The sequence below is a fragment of the Mobula birostris genome, chromosome 7 (genome assembly GCF_030028105.1).
Source record: "Mobula birostris isolate sMobBir1 chromosome 7, sMobBir1.hap1, whole genome shotgun sequence".
Taxonomy (NCBI): Eukaryota; Metazoa; Chordata; class Chondrichthyes; order Myliobatiformes; family Myliobatidae; genus Mobula; species Mobula birostris.
The window spans coordinates 97483195-97510978 of NC_092376.1; positions in this window are offsets into that span (position 1 = coordinate 97483195).

A 27784-nucleotide genomic window follows, 5' to 3' on the forward strand; every position below is an offset into this window, starting at 1 on the left:
GGGAGTCTGTGCAAAAACCCCTGCTCTTTCTGATGTGACCCATAGTGTTCCACAGGAGTCCGTGCAGAAACCCCTGCTCTTTCTGATGTGTCCCATCGTGTTCCACAGGAGTCCTTGCAGAAACCCCTGCTCTTCGTGATAGGAACAGCCTGGTGTTCCACAGGGGTCCGTGCAAAAACCCCTGCTCTTTCTGATATGACACATGCTGTTTCATAGGAGTCCGTGCAGAATCCCCTGCTCTTTCTGATGTGACCCATCGTGTTCCATAGAAGACCGTGCAGAAACGCCTGCTCTGTGTCATATGACCCATGGTGTTCCATCGGAGTCCGTGCAAAAATCCCTGCTCTTTCTGAAATGACCCATGGTGTTCCACAGGAGTCCGTGCAGAAACCCCTGCTCTTTGTGATATGATCCATGGTGTTCCTTAGAAGCCCATGCAGAAACCCCTGCTCTTTCTGACATGACCTATGCTGATCCACAGGAGTCCGTGCAGAAACCCGTGCTCTTTCTGATATGACCCATGGTGTTCCACAGGGGTCCATGCAGAAACCCCTGCTCTTTCTGATATGAACCATTGTGTTCCACAGGTGTGCGTGCAGAAACCCCTGCTCTTTGTGATATGACCCATGGTTTTCCTGAGAAGCCCGTGCAGAAATCCCTGCTCTTTCTGATATGACCTATGGTGATCCTCAGGAGTCCGTGCAGAAACCCCTGCTCTTTCTGATATGACCTATGGTGATCCTCAGGAGTCCATGCAGAACCCCTGCTGTTCTTGATAAGACCCATAGTGTAACACAGAAGTCCGTGCAGTACACCTGCTCTTTCTGAAATGACACATGGTGTTCCACAGGAGTCCCAGCAGAAACCCCTGCTCTTTCTGATATGTCCCATAGTGTTCCACATGAGTCCGTGCAGAAACCCCTGCTCTCCGTGATAGGAATAGTCTGGTGTTCCACAGGGGTCCGTGCAAAAACCCCTGCTCTTTCTGATGTGACCCATTGTGTTCCACAGATGTCCGTGCAGAAACCCCTGCACTTTCTGATATTTCCCATGGTGTTCGACAGGAGTACGTGCAGAAACCCCTGCTCTTCGTGATAGGAACAGCCTGGTGTTCCACAGGGGTCTGTGCAAAAACCCCTGCTCTTTCTGATGTGACCCATTGTGTTCCATAGAAGTCCGTGCAGAAACCCCTGCTCTTTCTGATATTTCCAATGTTGTTCCGTAGGGGACCGTGCAGAAACCCCTGCTCTTTCTGATATTTCCCATAGTGCTCCAAGGAATCCGTGCAGAAACCCCTGCTCTTTCTGATATGACCCATGGAGTTCCACAGGAGTCCCAGCACAAACCCCTGCTCTTTCTGATATGACCCATTCTGTTCCATGGGAGTCTGTGAAGAAACCCCTACTATTTCTGATATGACCCATGGTGATTCATGGGAGTCCGTGCGGAAACCCCTGCTCTTTCTGATATGTCCCATTGTGTTCCACAGGAGTCCCTGCAGAAACCCCTGCTCTTCGTGATAGGAACAGCCTGGTGTTCCACAGGGGTCCATGCAGAAACTCCTGCTCTTTCTGATATGACCCATGGTGTTCCATAGGGGTCCGTGCAGAAACCCCTGCTCTTTGTGGTATGACCCATGGTGTTCCTTAGAAGCACATGCAGAAACCCCTGCTCTTTCTGACATGACCTATGGTGATCCACAGGAGTCCGTGCAGAAACCCGTGCTCTTTCTGATATGACCCAAGGTGTTCCACAGGGGTCCATGAAGAAACCCCTGCTCTTTCTGATATGAACCATTGTGTTCCACAGCTGTGCGTGCAGAAACCCCTGCTCTTTGTGATATGACCCATGGTTTTCCTGAGAAGCCCGTGCAGAAACCCCTGCTCTTTCTGATATGACCTATGGTGGTCCTCAGGAGTCCATGCAGAACCCCTGCTGTTCTTGATAAGACCCATAGTGTAACACAGAAGTCCGTGCAGTACACCTGCTCTTTCTGAAATGACCAATGGTGTTCCACAGGAGTCCCAGCAGAAACCCCAGCTCTTTCTGATATGTCCCATTGTGTTCCACATGAGTCCGTGCAGAAACCCCTGCTCTTCGTGATAGGAATAGCCTGCTGTTCCACAGGGGTCCGTGCAAAAACCCCTGCTCTTTCAGATGTGACCCATTGTGTTCCATAGATGTCCGTGCAGAAACCCCTGCTCTTTCTGATATTTCCCATGGTGTTCCACAGGAGTCCGTGCAGAAACCCCTGCTCTTCGTGATAGGAACAGCCTGGTGTTCCACAGGGGTCTGTGCAAAAACCCTTGCTCTTTCTGATGTGACCCATTGTGTTCCATAGAAGTCCATGCAGAAACACCTGCTCTTTCTGATATTTCCCATGCTGTTCCATAGGGGAACGTGCAGAAACCCCTGCTCTTTCTGACATTTCCCATAGTGCTCCAAGGAATCCGTGCAGAAACGCCTGCTCTGTGTGATATGACCCATGGCATTCCGTAGGAGTCCGTGCCGAAACCACTGCTCTTTCTGATATGACCCATTGTGTTCCATGGGAGTACGTGCAGAAACCCCTACTCTTTATGATATGACCCATGGTGATTCATGGGAGTCCGTGCGGAAACCCCTGCTCTTTCTGATATGTCCCATTGTGTTCCACAGGAGTCCCTGCAGAAACCCCTGCTCTTCGTGATAGGAACAGCCTGGTGTTCCACAGGGGTCCGTGCAAAAACCCCTGCTCTTTCTGATGTGACCCATCATGTTCCATAGAAGTCCGTGCAGAAACACCTGCTCTTTCTGATATGACCCATGGTGTTCCATAGGGGTCCGTGCAGAAAACCCTGCTCTTTCTGATATTACCCATAGTGCTCCAAGGAGTCTGTGCAGAAACGCCTGCTCTGTGTGATATGACCAATGGTGTTCCATAGGAGTCCGTGTAGAAACCCATGTTCTTTGTGATATGACCCATGGTGTTCCATGGGAGTCCGTGCAGAAACCCCTGCTCTTTCTGATATGACTCATGGAGTTCCACAGGAGACCGTGCAGAAACCGCTGGTCTTTGTGATATGATCCATGGTGTTCCTTAGAAGCTCGTGCAGAAACCCCTGCTCTTTCTGATATGACCTATGGTGATCCACAGAAGTCCGTGCAGAAACCCGTGCTCTTTCTGAAATGACCCATGGTGTTCCACAGAAGTCCGTGCAGAACCCCGTGCTCTTTCTGATATGACCCATGGTGTTCCACAGGAGTCCGTGTAGAAACCCGTGCTCTTTCTGATACGACCCATGGTGTTCCACAGGAGTCCGTGCAGAAACCCCTGCTCTTTGTGGTATGACCCATGGTGTTCCTTAGAAGCACATGCAGAAACCCCTGCTCTTTCTGACATGACCTATGGTGATCCACAGGAGTCCGTGCAGAAACCCGTGCTCTTTCTGATATGACCCAAGGTGTTCCACAGGGGTCCATGAAGAAACCCCTGCTCTTTCTGATATGAACCATTGTGTTCCACAGCTGTGCGTGCAGAAACCCCTGCTCTTTGTGATATGACCCATGGTTTTCCTGAGAAGCCCGTGCAGAAACCCCTGCTCTTTCTGATATGACCTATGGTGGTCCTCAGGAGTCCATGCAGAACCCCTGCTGTTCTTGATAAGACCCATAGTGTAACACAGAAGTCCGTGCAGTACACCTGCTCTTTCTGAAATGACCAATGGTGTTCCACAGGAGTCCCAGCAGAAACCCCAGCTCTTTCTGATATGTCCCATTGTGTTCCACATGAGTCCGTGCAGAAACCCCTGCTCTTCGTGATAGGAATAGCCTGCTGTTCCACAGGGGTCCGTGCAAAAACCCCTGCTCTTTCAGATGTGACCCATTGTGTTCCATAGATGTCCGTGCAGAAACCCCTGCTCTTTCTGATATGTCCCATTGTGTTCCACAGGAGTCCCTGCAGAAACCCCTGCTCTTCGTGATAGGAACAGCCTGGTGTTCCACAGGGGTCCGTGCAAAAACCCCTGCTCTTTCTGATGTGACCCATCATGTTCCATAGAAGTCCGTGCAGAAACACCTGCTCTTTCTGATATGACCCATGGTGTTCCATAGGGGTCCGTGCAGAAAACCCTGCTCTTTCTGATATTACCCATAGTGCTCCAAGGAGTCTGTGCAGAAACGCCTGCTCTGTGTGATATGACCAATGGTGTTCCATAGGAGTCCGTGTAGAAACCCATGTTCTTTGTGATATGACCCATGGTGTTCCATGGGAGTCCGTGCAGAAACCCCTGCTCTTTCTGATATGACCCATGGAGTTCCACAGGAGTCCGTGCAGAAACCGCTGGTCTTTGTGATATGATCCATGGTGTTCCTTAGAAGCTCGTGCAGAAACCCCTGCTCTTTCTGATATGACCTATGGTGATCCACAGAAGTCCGTGCAGAAACCCGTGCTCTTTCTGAAATGACCCATGGTGTTCCACAGAAGTCCGTGCAGAAACCCGTGCTCTTTCTGATATGACCCATGGTGTTCTAAAGTGTCTGTGCAGAAACCCCTGCTCTTTCTGATGTGACCCATGGTGTTCCATAGAAGTCCGTGCAGAAACCCCTGGTCTGTGTGATATGACCCATGTTGTTCCATTGGAGTCCTTGCAGAAATCCATGCTCTTTGTGATATGACCCATGGTGTTCCATGGGAGTCAGTACAGAAACCCCTGCTCTTTCAGATATGGCCCATGGTGTTCCACAGGTGTCCGTGCAGAAACACCTGCTCTTTGTGTTATGACACATGTTGTTCCATAGGAGTCCGTGCATAAACTCCTGCTCTTTGTGATATGACTCAAAACGTTCCATGGGAGTGCGTGCAGAAACTCCTCCTCTTTCTGATATGACCCAAGGTGTTCCATGGGAGTCAGTGCAGAATGCCCTGCTCCTTGTGTTAGGAGTCCCTGCAGAAACCCCTGCTCTTCGTGATATGACCAATGGTGTTGCACTGGAGTCCGTGCAGAAACCCCTGCTCTTTGTGATATGATCATGGTGTTCCATAGGAGTCTGTGCAGAAACCCCTACTCTTTGTGATATGACCCATGTTGTTCCATAGGGTTCAGTGCAGAAAAGCCTGCTCTTTGTGATATGACCCATGGTGCTCCACAGCAGTCGGTGCAGAAACCCCTGCTCTTCGTGATAGGAACAGCCTGGTGTTCCACAGGGGTCCGTGCAAAAACCCCTCCTCTTTCTGATATGACCCATGGTGTTCCATAGGAATCCGTGCAGAATCCCCTGCTCTTTCTGATCTGACCCATCGTGTTCCATAGAAGTCCGTGCAGAAACGATTGCTCTGTGTCATATGACCAATGGTGTTCCATGGGAGTCCGTGCAAAAATCCCTGCTCTTTCTGATATGACCCATGGTGTTCCTTAGAAGCCCATGCAGAAACTCCTGCTCTTTCTGACATGACCTATGGTGATCCACAGGAGTCCGTGCAGAAACCTGTGCTCTTTCTGATATGACCCATGGTGTTCCACAGGGGTCCATGCAGAAACCCCTGCTCTTTCTGATATGAACCATTGTGTTCCTCAGGCGTGCGTGCACAAACCCCTGCTCTTTCTGATATGACCCATGGTTTTCCTGAGAAGCCCGTGCAGAAACCCCTGCTCTTTCTGATATGACCTATGGTGATCCTCAGGAGTCCGTGCAGAAACCCCTGCTCTTTCTGATATCACCTATGGTGATCCTCAGGAGTCCATGCAGAACCCCTGCTGTTCTTGATAAGACCCATAGTGTAACACAGAAGTCCGTTTAGTACACCTGCTCTTTCTGAAATGACCAATGGTGTTCCACATGAGTCCGTGCAGAAACCCCTGCTCTTCGTGATAGGAATAGCCTGGTGTTCCACAGGGGTCTGTGCAGAAACCCCTGCTCTTTCTGATGTGACCCATTGTGTTCCATAGATGTCCGTGCAGAAACTCCTGCTCTTTCTGATATTTCCCATGGTGTTCCACAAGAGTCCGTGCAGAAACCCCTGCTCTTCGTGATAGGAACAGCCTGGTGTTCCACAGGGGTCTGTGCAAAAACCCCTGCTCTTTCTGATGTGACCCATGGTGTTCCACAGGAGTCCGTGCAGAAACCCCTGCTCTTTCTGATATGACCTATGGTGATCCACATAAGTCCGTGCAGGAACCCGTGCTCTTTCTGAAATGACCCATGGTGTTCCACAGAGGTCCGTGCAGAAACCCGTGCTCTTTCTGAAATGACCCATGGTGTTCCACAGGAGTCCGTGCAGAAACCCCTGCTCTTTCTGATATGACCTATGGTGATCCACATAAGTCCGTGCAGGAACCCGTGCTCTTTCTGAAATGACCCATGGTGTTCCACAGAGGTCCGTGCAGAAACCCGTGCTCTTTCTGAAATGACCCATGGTGTTCCACAGGAGTCCGTGCAGAAACCCCTGCTCTTTCTGATATGAGCCATGGTGTTCTAAAGTGTCTGTGCAGAAACCCCTGCTCTTTCTGATGTGACCCATGGTGTTCCACAGGAGTCCATGCAGAAACCTCTGCTCTTCATGATAGGAACAGCCTTGTGTTCCACAGGGGTCCGTGCAAAAACCCCTGCTCTTTCTGATATGACCCATGGTGTTCGATAGGAGTCCGTGCAGAATCCCCTGCTCTTTCTGATGTGACCCATGGCGTTGCATAGAAGTCCGTGGAGAAACCCCTGCTATTTCTGAAATGACCTATGGTGTCCTATAGGAGTCTGTGCAGAAACCCCTGCTCTTTCTCATGTGACCCATAGTGTTCCACAAGAGTCCGTGCAGAAACCCCTGCTCTTTCTGATATGACCCATGCTGTTCCATAGGAGTCCGTGCAGAATCCCCTGCTCTTTTTGATGTGACCCATCGTGTTCCATAGAAGTCCGTGCAGAAACACCTGCTCTGTGTGATATGACCCATGGTGTTCCATGGGAGTCCGTGCAAAAATCCCTGCTCTTTCTGATATGACCCATGGTGTTCCACAGGAATCCGTGCAGAAACCCCTGCTCTTCGTGATAGGAACAGCCTGGTGTTCCACAGGGGTCCGTGCAAAAACCCCTGCTCTTTCTGATATGACCCATGGTGTTCCATAGGGGACCGTGCAGAAACCCCTGCTCTTTCTGATATTTCCCATGGTGTTCCATAGGGGACCGTGCAGAAACCCCTGCTCTTTCTGATATTTCCCATAGTGCTCCAAGGAATCCGTGCAGAAACGCCTGCTCTGTGTTATATGACCCATGGTATTCCATAGGAGTCCGTGCAGAAACCCATGTTCTCTCTGATATCACCCATGGTGTTCCATGGGAGCCCGTGCAGAAGCGCCTGCTCTTTCTGATATGAACTATAGTGATCCACAGGAGTCCGTGCCGAAACCCCTGCTCTTTCTGATATGACCCATGGTGTCCTATGGGAGTCTGTGCAAAAACCCCTGCTCTTTCTGATGTGACCCATAGTGTTCCACAGGAGTCCGTGCAGAAACCCCTGCTCTTTCTGATGTGTCCCATCGTGTTCCACAGGAGTCCTTGCAGAAACCCCTGCTCTTCGTGATAGGAACAGCCTGGTGTTCCACAGGGGTCCGTGCAAAAACCCCTGCTCTTTCTGATATGACACATGCTGTTTCATAGGAGTCCGTGCAGAATCCCCTGCTCTTTCTGATGTGACCCATCGTGTTCCATAGAAGACCGTGCAGAAACGCCTGCTCTGTGTCATATGACCCATGGTGTTCCATCGGAGTCCGTGCAAAAATCCCTGCTCTTTCTGAAATGACCCATGGTGTTCCACAGGAGTCCGTGCAGAAACCCCTGCTCTTTGTGATATGATCCATGGTGTTCCTTAGAAGCCCATGCAGAAACCCCTGCTCTTTCTGACATGACCTATGCTGATCCACAGGAGTCCGTGCAGAAACCCGTGCTCTTTCTGATATGACCCATGGTGTTCCACAGGGGTCCATGCAGAAACCCCTGCTCTTTCTGATATGAACCATTGTGTTCCACAGGTGTGCGTGCAGAAACCCCTGCTCTTTGTGATATGACCCATGGTTTTCCTGAGAAGCCCGTGCAGAAATCCCTGCTCTTTCTGATATGACCTATGGTGATCCTCAGGAGTCCGTGCAGAAACCCCTGCTCTTTCTGATATGACCTATGGTGATCCTCAGGAGTCCATGCAGAACCCCTGCTGTTCTTGATAAGACCCATAGTGTAACACAGAAGTCCGTGCAGTACACCTGCTCTTTCTGAAATGACACATGGTGTTCCACAGGAGTCCCAGCAGAAACCCCTGCTCTTTCTGATATGTCCCATAGTGTTCCACATGAGTCCGTGCAGAAACCCCTGCTCTCCGTGATAGGAATAGTCTGGTGTTCCACAGGGGTCCGTGCAAAAACCCCTGCTCTTTCTGATGTGACCCATTGTGTTCCACAGATGTCCGTGCAGAAACCCCTGCACTTTCTGATATTTCCCATGGTGTTCGACAGGAGTACGTGCAGAAACCCCTGCTCTTCGTGATAGGAACAGCCTGGTGTTCCACAGGGGTCTGTGCAAAAACCCCTGCTCTTTCTGATGTGACCCATTGTGTTCCATAGAAGTCCGTGCAGAAACCCCTGCTCTTTCTGATATTTCCAATGTTGTTCCGTAGGGGACCGTGCAGAAACCCCTGCTCTTTCTGATATTTCCCATAGTGCTCCAAGGAATCCGTGCAGAAACCCCTGCTCTTTCTGATATGACCCATGGAGTTCCACAGGAGTCCCAGCACAAACCCCTGCTCTTTCTGATATGACCCATTCTGTTCCATGGGAGTCTGTGAAGAAACCCCTACTATTTCTGATATGACCCATGGTGATTCATGGGAGTCCGTGCGGAAACCCCTGCTCTTTCTGATATGTCCCATTGTGTTCCACAGGAGTCCCTGCAGAAACCCCTGCTCTTCGTGATAGGAACAGCCTGGTGTTCCACAGGGGTCCATGCAGAAACTCCTGCTCTTTCTGATATGACCCATGGTGTTCCATAGGGGTCCGTGCAGAAAACCCCGCTCTTTCTGATATTACCCATAGTGCTCCAAGGAGTCCGTGCAGAAACGCCTGCTCTCTGAGATATGACCAATGGTGTTCCATAGGAGTCCGTGCAGAAACCCAGGCTCTTTGTGATATGACCCATGGTGTTCCATGGGAGTCCGTGCAGAAACCCCTGCTCTTTCTGATATGACCTATGGTGATCCACATAAGTCCGTGCAGAAACCAGTGCTCTTTCTGAAATGACCCATGATGTTCCACAGAAGTCCGTGCAGAAACCCGTGCTCTTTCTGAAATGACCCATGGTGTTCCACAGGAGTCCCAGCAGAAACCCCTGCTCTTTCTGATATGACCCATGGTGTTCTAAAGTGTCTGTGCAGAAACCCCTGCTCTTTCTGATGTGACCCATAGTGTTCCACAGGAGTCCGTGCAGAAACCCCTGCTCTTCGTGATAGGAACAGTCTGGTGTTCCACAGGAGTCCGTGCAAAAATCCCTGCTTTTTCTGATATGACCCATGGTGTTCCACAGGAGTCCGTGCAGAAACCCCTGCTCTTTGTGATATGACCCATGGTGTTCCTTAGAAGCCCATGCAGAAACCCCTGCTCTTTCTGACATGACCTATGGTGATCCACAGGAGTCCGTGCAGAAACCCGTGCTCTTTCTGATATGACCCATGGTGTTCCACAGGGGTCCATGCAGAAACCCCTGCTCTTTCTGATATGACCTATGGTGATCCTCAGCAGTCCGTGCAGAAACCCCTGCTCTTTCTGATATGACCCATGGTGTTCTAAAGTGTCTGTGCAGAAACCCCTGCTCTTTCTGATGTGACCCATGGTGTTCCACAGGAGTCCATGCAGAAACCCCTGCTCTTTCTGATATGACCCATGATGTTCGATAGGAGTCCGTGAAGAATCCCCTGCTCTTTCTGATGTGACCCATGGCGTTCCATAGAAGTCCGTGCAGAAACCCCTGCTATTTCTGATATGACCTATGGTGTTCCATAGGGTTCCGTACAGAAACCCCTGCTCTTTGTGATATGACCAATGGTGTTCCATAGGAATCCGTGCAGAAACTTCTGCTCTTTCTGTTATGTACCATGGTGTTCCACAGGAGTCCGTGCAGAAACCCCTGCTCTTTCTGATATGAGCCATTGTGTTCCACAGGTGTGCGTGCATAAACCCCTGCTCTTTGTGATATGACCCATGGTGTTCCTTAGAAGCCCGTGCAGAAAGCCCTGCTCTTTCTGATATGACCTATGGTGATCTTCTGGAGTCCGTGCAGAAACCCGTGCTCTTTCTGATATGACCCATGGTGTTCCACAGGAGTCCATGCAGAACCCCTGCTGTTCGTGATAAGACCCATAGTGTAACACAGGATTCCGTACAGTATCCCTGCTCTTTCTGAAATTACCCTCTGTGTTCCACAGGAGTCCCAGCAGAAACCCCTGCTCTTTCTAATATGACCCATTGTGTTCCATGGGAGTCCGTGCAGAAACCCCTACTCTTTCTGATATGATCACTGGTGTTTCATGGGAGTCCGTGGAATAGCCCCTTCTCTTTCAGATATGACCCATGGTGTTCCACAGGAGTCCGTGCAGAAAACCCTGCTCTTTGTGATATGACCCATGGTGTTCCACTGGAGTCCGTGCAGAAACCCGTGCTCTTCGTGATATGACCCACAGTGTAACACAGAAGTCCGTGCAGTACCCCTGCTTTTTTGATACGACCCATGGTGAACATTGGGGTCCGTGCAGAAACCCCTCCTCTTCGTTACATTACCCATGGTTTTGCACAGGAGTCCGTGCATAAACCTATGCACTTTCTGATATGACCCATGGTGTTGCACAGGAGTCCCAGCAGAAACCCCTGCTCTTTCTGATCTGACCCTTTGTGTTTTATGGGAGTCCGTACAGAAACACCTTCTCTTTCTGATATGACCCATATTGTTCCACAGGAGTCCGTGCAGAAACCCCTGCTCTTTCTGATAAGACCCACGGTGTTCCATAGGGGTCAGTGCAGAAACCCCTGCTCTTTGTGATATGATCATGGTGTTCTATGGGAATCCGTGCATAAACCCCTGCACTTTCTGATAAGACCCATGGTGTTCCATGGGAGTCCGTAAAGAAACCCCTACTCTTTCTGATATGACCCATGGTGATTCATGGGAGTCCGTGCGGAAACCCCTGCTCTTTCTGATATGTCCCATTGTGTTCCACAGGAGTCCCTGCAGAAACCCCTGCTCTTCGTGATAGGAACAGCCTGGTGTTCCACAGGGGTCCGTGCAGAAAACCCCGCTCTTTCTGATATTACCCATAGTGCCCCAAGGAGTCCGTGCAGAAACGCCTGCTCTGTGTGATATGACCCATGGTGTTCCATGGGAGTCCGTGCAGAAAGCCCTGCTCTTTCTGATATGACCCATGGAGTTCCACAGGAGTCCGTGCAGAAATCCCTGGTCTTTGTGATATGATCCATGGTGTTCCTTAGAAGCTCGTGCAGAAACCCCTGCTCTTTCTGATATGACCTATGGTGATCCACATAAGTCCGTGCAGAAACCCGTGCTCTTTCTGAAATGACCCATGGTGTTCCACAGAAGTCTGTGCAGAAACCCGTGCTCTTTCTGAAATGACCCATGATGTTCAATCGGAGTCCGTGCAGAATCCCCTGTTCTTTCTGATGTGACCCATGGCATTGCATAGCAGTCCGTGCAGAAACCCCTGCTATTTCTGATGTGACCCATAGTGTTCCACAGGAGTCCGTGCAGAAACCGCTGCTCTTCGTGATAGGAACAGCCTGGTGTTCCACAGGAGTCCGTGCAAAAATCCCTGCTTTTTCTGATATGACCCATGGTGTTACACAGGAGTCCGTGCAGAAACCCCTGCTGTTTGTGATATGACCCATGGTGTTCCTTAGAAGCCCATGCAGAAACCCCTGCTCTTTCTGACATGACCTATGGTGATCCACAGGAGTCCGTGCAGAAACCCGTGCTCTTTCTGATATGACCCATGGTGTTCCACAGGGGTCCATGCAGAAACCCCTGCTCTTTCTGATATGAACCATTGTTTTCCACAGGTGTGCGTGCAGAAACCCCTAATCTTTGTGATATGACCCATGGTTTTCCTGAGAAGCCCGTGCAGACACCCCTGCTCTTTCTGATATGACCTATGGTGATCCTCAGGAGTCCCTGCAGAAACCCCTGCTCTTTCTGATATGACCTATGGTGATCCTCAGGAGTCCATGCAGAACCCCTGCTGTTCTTGATAAGACCCATAGTGTAACACAGAAGTCCGTGCAGTACACCTGCTCTTTCTGAAATGACACATGGTGTTCCACAGGAGTCCCAGCAGAAACCCCTGCTCTTTCTGATATGTCCCATAGTGTTCCTCATGAGTCCGTGCAGAAACCCCTGCTCTTCGCGATAGAAATAGCCTGGTGTTCCACAGGGGTCCGTGCGAAAACCCCTGCTGTTTCTGATATGACACATTGTGTTCCATTGAAGTCCGTGCAGAAGCACCTGCTGTTTCTGATATGACCCATGGTGTTCCATAGGGGTCCGTGCAGAAAACCCTGCTCTTTCTGATATTACCCATAGTGCTCCAAGGAGTCCGTGCAGAAACACCTGCTCTGTGTGATATGACCAATGGTGTTCCATAGGAGTCCGTGCAGAAACCCATGCTCTTTGTGATATGACCCATGGTGTTCCATGGGAGTCCGTGCAGAAACCCCTGCTCTTTCTGATATGACCCATGGAGTTCCACAGGAGTCCGTGCAGACACCCCTGCTCTTTGTGATGTGATCCATGGTGTTCCTTAGAAGCTCGTGCAGAAACCCCTGCTCTTTCTGATATGACCAATGGTGTTCCACAGGAGTCCCAGCAGAATCCCCTGCTCTTTCTGATATGACCCATGGTGTTCTAAAGTGTCTGTGCAGAAACCCCTGCTCTTTCTGATGTGACCCATGGTGTTCCACAGGAGTCCATGCAGAAACCCCTGCTCTTTCTGATATGACCCATGGTGTTCGATAGGAGTCCGTGAAGAATCTGCTGCTCTTTCTGATGTGACCCATGGCGTTCCATAGAAGTCCGTGCAGAAACCCCTGCTATTTCTGATATGACCTATGGTGTTCCATAGGGTTCCGTACAGAAACCCCTGCTCTTTGTGATATGACCAATGGTGTTCCATAGGAATCCGTGCAGAAACTTCTGCTCTTTCTGTTATGTACCATGGTGTTCCACAGGAGTCCGTGCAGAAACCCCTGCTCTTTCTGATATGAGCCATTGTGTTCCACAGGTGTGCGTGCATAAACCCCTGCTCTTTGTGATATGACCCATGGTGTTCCTTAGAAGCCCGTGCAGAAAGCCCTGCTCTTTCTGATATGACCTATGGTGATCCTCTGGAGTCCATGCAGAAACCCCTGCTCTTTCTGATATGAACCATTGTGTTCCACAGGTGTGCGTGCAGAAACTCCTGCTCTGTGATATGACCCATGGTTTTCCTTAGAAGCACGTGCAGAATCCCCTGTTCTTTCTGATATGACCTATGGTGATCCTCAGGAGTCCGTGCAGAAACCCGTGCTCTTTCTGATATGACCTATGGTGATCCTCACGAGTCCATGCAGAACCCGTGCTGTTCGTGATAAGACCCATAGTGTAACACAGAATTCCGTGCAGTACCCCTGCTCTTTCTGAAATTACCCTCTGTGTTCCACAGGAGTCCCAGCAGAAACCCCTGCTCTTTCTGATATGACCCATTGTGTTCCATGGGAGTCCGTGCAGAAACCCCTACTCTTTCTGATATGATCACTGGTGTTTCATGGGAGTCCGTGGAATAGCCCCTTCTCTTTCAGATATGACCCATGGTGTTCCACAGGAGTCCGTGCAGAAACCCCTGCTCTTTGTGATATGACCCACAGTGTAACACAGAAGTCCGTGCAGTACACCTGCTTTTCTGATACGACCCATGGTGAACATAGGGGTCCGTGCAGAAACCCCTCCTCTTCGTTATATTACCCATGGTTTTGCACAGGAGTCCGTGCATAAACCTATGCACTTTCTGATATGACCCATGGTGTTGCACAGGAGTCCCAGCAGAAACCCCTGCTCTTTCTGATCTGACCCTTTGTGTTTTATGGGAGTCCGTACAGAAACACCTTCTCTTTCTGATATGACCCATATTGTTCCACAGGAGTCCGTGCAGAAACCCCTGCTCTTTCTGATATGACCCACGGTGTTCCATAGGGGTCAGTGCAGAAACCCCTGCTCTTTGTGATATGATCATGGTGTTCTATGGGAATCCGTGCATAAACCCCTGCACTTTCTGATAAGACCCATGGTGTTCCATGGGAGTCCGTAAAGAAACCCCTACTCTTTCTGATATGACCCATGGTGATTCATGGGAGTCCGTGCGGAAACCCCTGCTCTTTCTGATATGTCCCATTGTGTTCCACAGGAGTCCCTGCAGAAACCCCTGCTCTTCGTGATAGGAACAGCCTGGTGTTCCACAGGGGTCCGTGCAAAAACCCCTGCTCTTTCTGATATGACCCATGGTGTACCATAGGGGTCCGTGCAGAAAACCCCGCTCTTTCTGATATTACCCATTGTGCTCCAAGGAGTCCGTGCAGAAACGCCTGCTCTCTGTGATATGACCAATGGTGTTCCATAGGAGTCCCTGCAGAAACCCATGCTCTTTGTGATATGACCCATGGTGTTCCATGGGAGTCCGTGCAGAAACCCCTGCTCTTTCTGATATGACCCATGGAGTTCCACAGGAGTCCGTGCAGAAATCCCTGGTCTTTGTGATATGATCCATGGTGTTCCTTAGAAGCTCGTGCAGAAACCCCTGCTCTTTCTGATATGACCTATGGTGATCCACATAAGTCCGTGCAGAAACCCGTGCTCTTTCTGAAATGACCCATGGTGTTCCACAGAAGTCCGTGCAGAAACACGTGCTCTTTCTGAAATGACCCATGGTGTTCCACAGGAGTCCATGCAGAAACCTCTGCTCTTCATGATAGGAACAGCCTCGTGTTCCACAGGGGTCCGTGCAAAAACCCCTGCTCTTTCTGATATGACCCATGGTGTTCCACAGGAGTCCGTGCAGAAACCCCTGCTCTTTGTGATATGACCCATGGTGTTCCACTGGAGTCCGTGCAGAAACCCGTGCTCTTCGTGATATGACCCACAGTGTAACACAGAAGTCCGTGCAGTACCCCTGCTTTTCTGATACGACCCATGCTGAACATAGGGGTCCGTGCAGAAACCCCTCCTCTTCGTTATATTACCCATGGTTTTGCACAGGAGTCCGTGCATAAACCTATGTACTTTCTGATATGACCCATGGTGTTGCACAGGAGTCCCAGCAGAAACCCCTGCTCTTTCTGATCTGACCCTTTCTGTTCCATGGGAGTCCGTACAGAAACACCTTCTCTTTCTGATATGACCCATATTGTTCCACAGGAGTCCATGCAGAAACCACGGCTCTTTCTGATATGAGCCATTGTGTTCCACAGGTGTGCGCGCAGAAACCCCTGCACTTTGTGATATGACCAATGGTGTTCCTTAGAAGCCCGTGCAGAAACCCCTGTTCTTTCTGATATGACCTTTGGTGATCCTCAGGAGTCCGTGCAGAAACCCGTGCTCTTTCTGATATGACCCATGGTGTTCCACAGGAGTCCATGTAGAAACTCGTGCTCTTTCTGATACGACCCATGGTGTTCTATAGGGGTCCGTGCAGAAACCCCTGCTCTTTCTGAAATGACTCATGGTGTTCCACAGGAGTCCCAGCAGAAACCCCTGCTCTTTCTGATATGACCTAAGGTGATCCACAGGAGTCCGTGCAGAAACCCCTGCTCTTTCCGATATGACACATGGTGTTCCACAGGGGTGCTTGCAGAAACCCCTGCTCTTTCTGATATGACCCATGTTGTTCCATAGGGGTCCGTGCAGAAACGCCTGCTTTTGTGATATAACCCATTGTGTTCCACAGGAGTCCGTGTAGAAACCCCTGCTCTTTCTGATATCACCCATGGTGTTCCATGGGAGTCCGTGCTGAAACGCCTGCTTTTTCTGATATGACCTATGGTGATCCACAGGAGTCCGTGTAGAAACCTCTGCTCTTTCTGATGTGACCCATGGTGTTCCATAGGAATCCGTGCAGACACCCCTGCTCTTTCTGATATCACCCATGGTGTTCCATGGGAGTCCGTGCAGAAGCGCCTGCTCTTTCTGATATGAACTATAGTGATCCACAGGAGTCCGTGCCGAAACCCCTGCTCTTTCTGATATGACCCATGGTGTTCCATAGGAGTCCGTGCAGAAAGCCCTGCTCTTTGTGATATGACCCATGGTGTCCTATAGGAGTCTGTGCAGAAACCCCTGCTCTTTCTGATGTGACCCATAGTGTTCCACAGGAGTCCGTGCAGAAACCCCTGCTCTTTCTGATATGACCCATGCTGTTTCATAGGAGTCCGTGCAGAATCCCCTGCTCTTTCTGAAAAGACTCATGGTGTTCCACAGGAGTCCCAGCAGAAACCCCTGCTCTTTCTGATATGAGCTAAGGTGATCCACAGGAGTGCGTGCAGAAACCCCTGCTCTTTCTGACATGACACATGGTTTCCACAGGGGTGCTTGCAGAAACCCCTGCTCTTTCTGATATGACCCATGTTGTTCCATAGGGGTCCGTGCAGAAACGCCTGCTCTTTGTGATATGACCCATGGTGTTCCACAGGAGTCCGTGCAGAAACCCCTGCTCTTTCTGACATGACACATGGTGTTCCACAGGGGTGCTTGCAGAAACCCCTGCTCTTTCTGCTATGACCCATGTTGTTCCATAGGGGTCCGTGCAGAAACGCCTGCTCTTTGTGATATGACCCATGGTGTTCCACAGGAGTCCGTGTAGAAACCCCTGCTCTTTCTGATATCACTCATGATGTTCCATGGGAGTCCGTGCTGAAACGCCTGCTTTTTCTGATATGACCTATGGTGATCCACGGGAGTCGGTGTAGAAACCCCTGCTCTTTCTGATATGACACATGGTGCCCTTTAGGAGTCTGTGTAGAAACCCCTGCTCTTTCTGATATGACCCATAGTGTTCCACAGGAGTCCGTGCAGAAACCCCTGCTCTTTCTGATGTGTCCCATGGTCTTCCACAGGAGTCCGTGCAGAAACCCATGCTCTTCGTGATAGGAACAGCCTGGTGTTCCACAGGGGTCCGTGCAAAAACCCCTGCTCTCTCTGATATGACCCATGCTGTTTCATAGGAGTCCGTGCAGAATCCCCTGCTCTTTCTGATGTGACCCATCGTGTTCCATAGAAGGCCGTGCAGAAACGCCTGCTCTGTGTGATATGAGCCATGGTGTTCCATGGGAGTCCGTGCAGAAACCCCTGCTCTTTCGGATATGACCCATGGTGTTCCATGGGAGTCCGTGCAGAAACCCCTGCTCTTTGTGATATGACCCATGGTGTTCCTTAGAAGCCCATGCAGAAACCCCTGCTCTTTCTGACATGACCTATGTGATCCACAGGAGTCCGTACAGAAACCCGTGCTCTTTCTGACATGACCCATGGTGTTCCACAGGAGTCCATGCAGAAACACCTGCTCTTTCTGATATGAACCATTGTGTTCCACAGGTGTGCGTGCAGAAACTCCTGCTCTTTGTGATATGACCCATGGTTTTCCTTAGAAGCCCGTGCAGAATCCCCTGTTCTTTCTGATATGACCTATGGTGATCCTCAGGAGTCCGTGCAGAAACCCCTGCTCTTTCTGATATGACCTATGGTGATCCTCAGGAGCCCATGCAGAACTCGTGCTGTTCTTCATAAGACCCATAGTGTAACACAGAAGTCCGTGCAGTTCACCTGCTCTTTCTGAAATGACCCATGGTGTTCCACATGAGTCCGTGCAGAAACCCCCGCTCTTTCTGATATTTCCCATGGTGTTCCACAGGAGTCCGTGCAGAAACCCCTGCTCTTCGTGATAAGAACAGCCTGGTGTTCCACAGGGGTTGTGCAAAAACCCCTGCTCTTTCTGATCTGACCCATTGTGTTCCATAGAAGTCCGCGCATAAACTCCTGCTCTTTGTGATATGACTCAAAACGTTCCATGGGAGTCCGTGCAGAAACCCCTCCTCTTTGTGATATGACCCAAGGTGTTCCATGGGAGTCAGTGCAGAATGCCCTGCTCCTTGTGCTAGGAGTACCTGCAGAAACCCCTGCTCTTCGTGATATGACCCACGGTGTTCCATAGGGGTCAGTGCAGAAACCCCTGCTCTTTGTGATATGATCATGGTGTTCCATAGGAGTCTGTGCAGAAACCCCTACTCTTTGTGATATGACCCACGTTGTTCCATAAGGTTCAGTGCAGAAAAGACTGCTCTTTGTGATATGACCCATGGTGCTCCACAGCAGTCCGTGCAGAAACCCCTGCTCTTCGTGATAGGAACAGCCTGGTGTACCACAGGGGTCCGTGCAAAAACCCCTCCTCTTTCTGATATGACCCATGGTGTTCCATAGGAATCCGTGCAGAATCCCCTGCTCTTTCTGATGTGTACCATTATGTTCAATAGAAGTCCGTGCAGAAATGCCTGCTCTGTGTGATATGACCCATGGTGTTCCATGGGAGTCCGTGCAGATACCCCTACTCTTTCTGATATGACCCATGGTGTTCCACAGGAGTCCGTGCAGAAACCCCTGCTCTTTGTGATATGCCCATGGTGTTCTTTAGAAGCCCATGCAGAAACCCTTGTTCTTTCTCACATGACCTATGGTGATCAAAAGCAGTCCGTGCAGAAAACCGTGCTCTTTCTGATATGACCCATGGTGTTCCACAGGAGTCCGTGCAGAAACCCCTGCTCTTTCTGATATGAGCCATTGTGTTCCACAGGTGTGCGCGCAGAAACCCCTGCACTTTGTGATATGACCAATGGTGTTCCTTAGAAGCCCGTGCAGAAACCCCTGCTCTTTCTGATATGACCTTTGGTGATCCTCAGGAGTCCGTGCAGAACCCCGTGCTCTTTCTGATATGACCTATGGTGTTCCACAGGAGTCCGTGTAGAAACTCGTGCTCTTTCTGATACGACCCTTGGTGTTCTATAGGGGTCCAAGCAGAAACCCCTGCTCTTTCTGAAATTACTCATGGTGTTCCACAGGAGTCCCAGCAGAAACCCCTGCTCTTTCTGATATGACCTATCGTGTTCCATGGGAGTCCATGCAGAAACACCTGCTCTTTCTGATATGACCTAAGGTGATCCACAGGAGTGCGTGCAGAAACCCCTGCTCTTTCTGATATGACACATGGTGTTCCACAGGGGTGCTTGCAGAAACCCCTGCTCTTTCTGATATGACCAATGTTGTTCCACAGGCGTCCGTGTAGAAACCCCTGCTCTTTCTGATATCACCCATGGTGTTCCATGGGAGTCCGTGCTGAAACGCCTGCTTTTTCTGATATGACCTATGGTGATCCACAGGAGTCCGTGTAGAAACCTCTGCTCTTTCAGATATGACCCATGGTGTTCCATAGGAATCCGTGCAGACACCCCTGCTTTTTCTGATATCACCCATGGTGATCCATGGGAGCCCGTGCAGAAGCGCCTGTTCTTTCAGATATGAACAATAGTGATCCACAGGAGTCCGTGCCGAAACCCCTGCTCTTTCTGATATGACCCATGGTGTTCCATAGGAGTCTGTGCAGAAAACCCTACTCTTTCTGATATGACCCATGGTGTCCTATAGAGGTCTGTGCAGAAACCCCTGCTCTTTCTGATGTGACCCATAGTGTTCCACAAGAGTCAGTGCAGAAACCCCTGCTCTTTCTGATGTGTCCTTTGGTGTTCCACAGGAGTCTGTGCAGAAACCCCTGCTCTTCGTGATAGGAACAGCCTGGTGTTTCACAGGGGTCCGTGCAAAATACCCTGCTCTTTCTGGTATGACCAATGCTGTTTCATAGGAGTCGGTGCAGAATCCCCTGCTCTTTCTGATGTGACCCATCGTGTTCCATAGAAGTCCGTGCAGAAACGCCTGCTCTGTGTGATATGACCCATGGTGTTCCATGGGAGTCCGTGCAGAAACCCCTGCTCTTTCTGATATGACCCATGGTGTTCCATGGGAGTCTGTGCAAAAATCCCTGCTTTTTCTGATATGACCCATGGTGTTCCACAGGAGTCCGTGCAGAAACCCCTGCTCTTTGTGATATGACCCATGGTGTTCCTTAGAAGCCCATGCAGAAACCACTGCTCTTTCTGACATGACCTATGGTGATCCACAGGAGTCCGTGCAGAAACCCGTGCTCTTTCTGATATGACCCATGGTGTTCCACAGGGGTCCATGAAGAAACCCCTGCTCTTTCTGATATGAACCATTGTGTTCCACAGGTGTGCGTGCAGAAACCCCTGCTCTTTGTGATATGACCCATGGATTTCCTGAGAAGCCCGTGCAGAAACCCCTGCTCTTTCTGATATGACCTATGGTGATCCTCAGGAGTCCGTGCAGAAACCCCTGCTCTTTCTGATATGACCTATGGTGGTCGCCAGGAGTCTGTGCAGAACCCGTGCTGTTCGTGATAAGACCCATAGTGTAACACAGAAGTCCGTGCAGTACACCTGCTCTTTCTGAAATGACCCATGGTGTTCCACAGGAGTCCCAGCAGAAACCCCTGCTCTTTCTGATATGTCCCATGGTGTTCCACAGGGGTCTGTGCAAAAACCCCTGCTCTTTCTGATGTGACCCATTGTGTTCCATAGAAGTCCATGCAGAAACCCCTGCTCTTTCTGATATTTCCCATGGTGTTCCACAGGGGACCGTGCAGAAACCCCTGCTCTTTCTGATATTTCCCATAGTGCTCCAAGGAATCCGTGCAGAAACGCCTGCTCTGTGTGATATAACCCATGGTATTCCATAGGAGTCCGTGCAGAAACCCATGTTCTTTCTGATATCACCCATGGTGTTCCATGGGAGCCCATGCAGAAGCGCCTGCTCTTTCTGATTGGAACTATAGTGATCCACAGGAGTCCGTGCCGAAACCACTGCTCTTTCTGATATGACCCATGGTGTTCCATAGGGGACCGTGCAGAAACGCCTGCTCTGTGTGATATGACCCATGGTATTCCATAGGAGTCCGTGCAGAAACCCATGTTCTTTGTGATATGACCCATGGTGTTCCATGGGAGTCCGTGCAGAAACCCCTGCTCTTTCTGAAATGACCCATGGTGTTCCACAGGAGTCCCAGCAGAATCCCCTGCTCTTTCTGATATGACCAATGGTGTTCTAAAGTGTCTGTGCAGAAACCCCTTTTCTTTCTGATGTGTCCCATTATGTTCCATAGAAGTCCGTGCAGAAACGCCTGCTCTGTGTGATATGACCCATGGTGTTCCATGGGAGTCCGTGCAGAAACCCCTGCTCTTTGTAATATGACCCATGGTGTTCCTTAGAAGCCCATGCAGAAACCCTTGTTCTTTCTGACATGACCTATGGTGATCAAAAGGAGTCCGTGCAGAAACCCGTGCTCTTTCTGATATGACCCATGGTGTTCCACAGGAGTCCGTGCAGAAACCCCTGCTCTTTCTGATATGAGCCATTGTGTTCCTTAGAAGCCCGTGCAGAAACCCCTGCTCTTTCTGATATGACCTTTGGTGACCCTCAGGAGTCCGTGCAGAACCCCGTGCTCTTTCTGATATGACCCATGGTGTTCCACAGGAGTCCGTGTAGAAACCCGTGCTCTTTCTGATACGACCCTTGGTGTTCCACAGGAGTCCGTGCAGAAACCCCTGCTCTTTGTGGTATGACCCATGGTGTTCCTTAGAAGCACATGCAGAAACCCCTGCTCTTTCTGACATGACCTATGGTGATCCACAGGAGTCCGTGCAGAAACCCGTGCTCTTTCTGATATGACCCAAGGTGTTCCACAGGGGTCCATGAAGAAACCCCTGCTCTTTCTGATATGAACCATTGTGTTCCACAGCTGTGCGTGCAGAAACCCCTGCTCTTTGTGATATGACCCATGGTTTTCCTGAGAAGCCCGTGCAGAAACCCCTGCTCTTTCTGATATGACCTATGGTGGTCCTCAGGAGTCCGTGCAGAAACCCCTGCTCTTCGTGATAGGAATAGCCTGCTGTTCCACAGGGGTCCGTGCAAAAACCCCTGCTCTTTCAGATGTGACCCATTGTGTTCCATAGATGTCCGTGCAGAAACCCCTGCTCTTTCTGATATTTCCCATGGTGTTCCACAGGAGTCCGTGCAGAAACCCCTGCTCTTCGTGATAGGAACACCCTGGTGTTCCACAGGGGTCTGTGCAAAAACCCTTGCTCTTTCTGATGTGACCCATTGTGTTCCATAGAAGTCCATGCAAAACCCATGCTCTTTCTGATATTTCCCATGCTGTTCCATAGGGGACCGTGCAGAAACCCCTGCTCTTTCTGACATTTCCCATAGTGCTCCAAGGAATCCGTGCAGAAACGCCTGCTCTGTGTGATATGACCCATGGCATTCCATAGGAGTCCGTGCAGAAACCCATGTTCTTTCTGATATCACCCATGGTGTTCCATGGGAGCCCATGCAGAAGCGCCTGCTCTTTCTGATAGGAACTATAGTGATCCACAGGAGTCCGTGCCGAAACCACTGCTCTTTCTGATATGACCCATTGTGTTCCATGGGAGTACGTGCAGAAACCCCTACTCTTTATGATATGACCCATGGTGATTCATGGGAGTCCGTGCGGAAACCCCTGCTCTTTCTGATATGTCCCATTGTGTTCCACAGGAGTCCCTGCAGAAACCCCTGCTCTTCGTGATAGGAACAGCCTGGTGTTCCACAGGGGTCCGTGCAAAAACCCCTGCTCTTTCTGATGTGACCCATCATGTTCCATAGAAGTCCGTGCAGAAACACCTGCTCTTTCTGATATGACCCATGGTGTTCCATAGGGGTCCGTGCAGAAAACCCTGCTCTTTCTGATATTACCCATAGTGCTCCAAGGAGTCTGTGCAGAAACGCCTGCTCTGTGTGATATGACCAATGGTGTTCCATAGGAGTCCGTGTAGAAACCCATGTTCTTTGTGATATGACCCATGGTGTTCCATGGGAGTCCGTGCAGAAACCCCTGCTCTTTCTGATATGACCCATGGAGTTCCACAGGAGTCCGTGCAGAAACCGCTGGTCTTTGTGATATGATCCATGGTGTTCCTTAGAAGCTCGTGCAGAAACCCCTGCTCTTTCTGATATGACCTATGGTGATCCACAGAAGTCCGTGCAGAAACCCGTGCTCTTTCTGAAATGACCCATGGTGTTCCACAGAAGTCCGTGCAGAAACCCGTGCTCTTTCTGAAATGACCCATGGTGTTCCACAGGAGTCCCAGCAGAATCCCCTGCTCTTTCTGATATGACCCATGGTGTTCTAAAGTGTCTGTGCAGAAACCCCTGCTCTTTCTGATGTGACCCATGGTGTTCCATAGAAGTCCGTGCAGAAACCCCTGCTCTGTGTGATATGACCCATGTTGTTCCATAGGAGTCCTTGCAGAAATCCATGCTCTTTGTGATATGACCCATGGTGTTCCATGGGAGTCAGTACTGAAACCCCTGCTCTTTCAGATATGACCCATGGTGTTCCACAGGTGTCCGTGCAGAAACACCTGCTCTTTGTGTTATGACACATGTTGTTCCATAGGAGTCCGTGCATAAACTCCTGCTCTTTGTGATATGACTCAAAACGTTCCATGGGAGTCCGTGCAGAAACCCCTCCTCTTTCTGATATGACCCAAGGTGTTCCATGGGAGTCAGTGCAGAATGCCCTGCTCCTTGTGCTAGGAGTCCCTGCAGAAACCCCTGCTCATCGTGATATGACCCATGGATTTCCTGAGAAGCCCGTGCAGAAACCCCTGCTCTTTCTGATATGACCTATGGTGATCCTCAGGAGTCCGTGCAGAAACCCCTGCTCTTTCTGATATGACCTATGGTGGTCCTCAGGAGTCTGTGCAGAACCCGTGCTGTTCGTGATAAGACCCATAGTGTAACACAGAAGTCCGTGCAGTACACCTGCTCTTTCTGAAATGACCCATGGTGTTCCACAGGAGTCCCAGCAGAAACCCCTGCTCTTTCTGATATGTCCCATGGTGTTCCACAGGGGTCTGTGCAAAAACCCCTGCTCTTTCTGATGTGACCCATTGTGTTCCATAGAAGTCCATGCAGAAACCCCTGCTCTTTCTGATATTTCCCATGGTGTTCCACAGGGGACCGTGCAGAAACCCCTGCTCTTTCTGATATTTCCCATAGTGCTCCAAGGAATCCGTGCAGAAACGCCTGCTCTGTGTGATATAACCCATGGTATTCCATAGGAGTCCGTGCAGAAACCCATGTTCTTTCTGATATCACCCATGGTGTTCCATGGGAGCCCATGCAGAAGCGCCTGCTCTTTCTGATTGGAACTATAGTGATCCACAGGAGTCCGTGCCGAAACCACTGCTCTTTCTGATATGACCCATGGTGTTCCATACGGGACCGTGCAGAAACGCCTGCTCTGTGTGATATGACCCATGGTATTCCATAGGAGTCCGTGCAGAAACCCATGTTCTTTGTGATATGACCCATGGTGTTCCATGGGAGTCCGTGCAGAAACCCCTGCTCTTTCTGATATGACCCATGCAGCTCCACAGGAGTGCCAGCACAAACCCCTGCTCTTTCTGATATGACCCATTCTGTTCAATGGGAGGCCGTGCAGAAACCCATACTCTTTCTGATATGACCCATGGTGATTCATGGGAGTCCGTGCGGAAACCCCTGCTCTTTCTGATATGTCCCATTGTGTTCCACAGGAGTCCCTGCAGAAACCCCTGCTCTTCGTGATAGGAACAGCCTGGTGTTCCACAGGGGTCCGTGCAAAAACCCCTGCTCTTTCTGATGCGACCCATCGTGTTCCATAGAAGTCCGTGCAGAAACACCTGCTCTTTCTGATATGACCCATGTTGTTCCATAGGGGTCCGTGCAGAAAACCCTGCTCTTTCTGATATTACCCATAGTGCTCCAAGGAGTCCGTGCAGAAACGCCTGCTCTGTGTGATATGACCAATGGTGTTCCATAGGAGTCCGTGCAGAAACCCATGCTCTTTGTGATATGACACATGGTGTTCCATGGAGTCCGTGCAGAAACCCCTGCTCTTTCTGATATGACCCATGGAGTTCCACAGGAGTCCGTGCAGAAACCCTTGGTCTTTGTGATATGATCCATGGTGTTCCTTAGAAGCTCGTGCAGAAACCCCTGCTCTTTCTGATATGACCTATGGTGATCCACAGAAGTCCGTGCAGAAACCCGTGCTCTTTCTGATATGACCAATGGTGTTCTAAAGTGTCTGTGCAGAAACCCCTTTTCTTTCTGATGTGACCCATGGTGTTCCATAGAAGTCCATGCAGAAACCCCTGCTCTGTGTGATATGACCCATGTTGTTCCATAGGAGTCCGTGCAGAAATCCATGCTCTTTGTGATATGACCCATGGTGTTCCATGGGAGTCAGTACAGAAACCCCTGCTCTTTCTGATATGACCAATTGTGTTCCATGGGAATCCGTGCAAAAACCCCTTCTCTTTCAGATATGACCCATGTTGTTCCACAGGAGTCCCTGCATAAACTCCTGCTCTTTGTGATATGACTCAAAACGTTCCATGGGATTCCGTGCAGAAACCCCTCCTCTTTGTGATATGACCCAAGGTGTTCCATGGGAGTCAGTGCAGAATGCCCTGCTCCTTGTGCTAGGAGTCCCTGCAGAAACCCCTGCTCTTCGTGATATGACCAATGGTGTTGCACTGGAGTCCGTGCAGAAACCCCTGCTCATTGTGATATGACCCACGGTGTTCCATTGGGGTCAGTGCAGAAACCCCTGCTCTTTGTGATATGATCATGGTGTTCCATAGGAGTCTGTGCAGAAACCCCTACTCTTTGTGATATGACCCATGGTGCTCCACAGCAGTCGGTGCAGAAACCCCTGCTCTTCGTGATAGGAACAGCCTGGTGTTCCACAGGGGTCCGTGCAAAAACCCCTCCTCTTTCTGATATGACCCATGGTGTTCCATAGGAATCCGTGCAGAATCCCCTGCTCTTTCTGATGTGTCCCATTATGTTCCATAGAAGTCCGTGCAGAAACGCCTGCTCTGTGTGATATGACCCATGGTGTTCCATGGGAGTCCGTGCAGAAACCCCTGCTCTTTGTGATATGACCCATGGTGTTCCTTAGAAGCCCATGCAGAAACCCTTGTTCTTTCTAACATGACCTATGGTGATCAAAAGGAGTCCGTGCAGAAACCCGTGCTCTTTCTGATATGACCCATGGTGTTCCACAGGAGTCCGTGCAGAAACCCCTGCTCTTTCTGATATGAGCCATTGTGTTCCTTAGAAGCCCGTGCAGAAACCCCTGCTCTTTCTGATATGACCTTTGGTGATCCTCAGGAGTCCGTGCAGAACCCCGTGCTCTTTCTGATATGACCCATGGTGTTCCACAGGAGTCCGTGTAGAAACCCGTGCTCTTTCTGATACGACCCATGGTGTTCCACAGGAGTCCGTGCAGAAACCCCTGCTCTTTGTGGTATGACCCATGGTGTTCCTTAGAAGCACATGCAGAAACCCCTGCTCTTTCTGACATGACCTATGGTGATCCACAGGAGTCCGTGCAGAAACCCGTGCTCTTTCTGATATGACCCAAGGTGTTCCACAGGGGTCCATGAAGAAACCCCTGCTCTTTCTGATATGAACCATTGTGTTCCACAGCTGTGCGTGCAGAAACCCCTGCTCTTTGTGATATGACCCATGGTTTTCCTGAGAAGCCCGTGCAGAAACCCCTGCTCTTTCTGATATGACCTATGGTGGTCCTCAGGAGTCCATGCAGAACCCCTGCTGTTCTTGATAAGACCCATAGTGTAACACAGAAGTCCGTGCAGTACACCTGCTCTTTCTGAAATGACCAATGGTGTTCCACAGGAGTCCCAGCAGAAACCCCAGCTCTTTCTGATATGTCCCATTGTGTTCCACATGAGTCCGTGCAGAAACCCCTGCTCTTCGTGATAGGAATAGCCTGCTGTTCCACAGGGGTCCGTGCAAAAACCCCTGCTCTTTCAGATGTGACCCATTGTGTTCCATAGATGTCCGTGCAGAAACCCCTGCTCTTTCTGATATTTCCCATGGTGTTCCACAGGAGTCCGTGCAGAAACCCCTGCTCTTCGTGATAGGAACAGCCTGGTGTTCCACAGGGGTCTGTGCAAAAACCCTTGCTCTTTCTGATGTGACCCATTGTGTTCCATAGAAGTCCATGCAGAAACCCATGCTCTTTCTGATATTTCCCATGCTGTTCCATAGGGGACCGTGCAGAAACCCCTGCTCTTTCTGACATTTCCCATAGTGCTCCAAGGAATCCGTGCAGAAACGCCTGCTCTGTGTGATATGACCCATGGCATTCCGTAGGAGTCCGTGCCGAAACCACTGCTCTTTCTGATATGACCCATTGTGTTCCATGGGAGTACGTGCAGAAACCCCTACTCTTTATGATATGTCCCATTGTGTTCCACAGGAGTCCCTGCAGAAACCCCTGCTCTTCGTGATAGGAACAGCCTGGTGTTCCACAGGGGTCCGTGCAAAAACCCCTGCTCTTTCTGATGTGACCCATCATGTTCCATAGAAGTCCGTGCAGAAACACCTGCTCTTTCTGATATGACCCATGGTGTTCCATGGGAGTCTGTGCAAAAATCCCTGCTTTTTCTGATATGACCCATGGTGTTCCACAGGAGTCCGTGCAGAAACCCCTGCTCTTTGTGAT